Source organism: Dendrobates tinctorius, unplaced genomic scaffold (genome assembly GCF_039654945.1).
Source record: "Dendrobates tinctorius isolate UK_male_01 unplaced genomic scaffold, ASM3965494v1 ptg000058l, whole genome shotgun sequence".
Taxonomy (NCBI): domain Eukaryota; kingdom Metazoa; phylum Chordata; class Amphibia; order Anura; family Dendrobatidae; genus Dendrobates; species Dendrobates tinctorius.
Genome location: NW_027361726.1, coordinates 24,615,462 through 24,616,501, shown reverse-complemented (window position 1 = coordinate 24,616,501; position 1,040 = coordinate 24,615,462).

The window sequence follows — 1,040 nt, the reverse complement described above, 5'->3', positions numbered from 1 at the left end:
CTGGGGTAGGACAGACCACCAGGATAACACAGACCACTGGGGTAGGACAGACCACCAGGGTAGGACAGGCCACCAGGATAACACAGACCACTGGGGTAGGACAGACCACCGGGATAGGACAGGTCACCAGGATAACACAGACCACTGGGTAGAAGAGACCACCAGGGTAGGACAGACCACCAGGATAACACAGACCACTGGGGTAGGACAGACCACCGGGATAGGACAGGTCACCAGGATAACACAGACCACTGGGTAGAAGAGACCACCAGGGTAGGACAGACCACCAGGATAACACAGACCACTGGGGTAGGACAGAGCACTGGGGTAGAACAGACCACCAGGGTAGGACAGACCACTGGGATAGGTAAGTCCACTGGGGTAGGACAGACCACCGGGATAGGACAGGTCACCAGGATAAGACAGACCACTGGGGTAGAACAGACCACCAGGGTAGGACAGACCACCAGGATAACGCAGACCACCGGGGTAGTAAAGACCACTGGGGTAGAACAGACCACCAGGATAACACAGACCACTGGGTAGAAGAGACCACCAGGGTAGGACAGACCACCAGGATAACACAGACCACTGGGGTAGGACAGACCACCGGGATAGGACAGGTCACCAGGATAACACAGACCACTGGGTAGAAGAGACCACCAGGGTAGGACAGACCACCAGGATAACACAGACCACTGGGGTAGGACAGAGCACTGGGGTAGAACAGACCACCAGGGTAGGACAGACCACTGGGATAGGTAAGTCCACTGGGGTAGGACAGACCACCGGGATAGGACAGGTCACCAGGATAAGACAGACCACTGGGGTAGAACAGACCACCAGGGTAGGACAGACCACCAGGATAACGCAGACCACCGGGGTAGTAAAGACCACTGGGGTAGAACAGACCACCAGGATAACACAGACCACTGGGTAGAAGAGACCACCAGGGTAGGACAGACCACCAGGATAACACAGACCACTGGGGTAGGACAGACCACCAGGATAACACAGACCACTGGGGTAGGACAGACCAC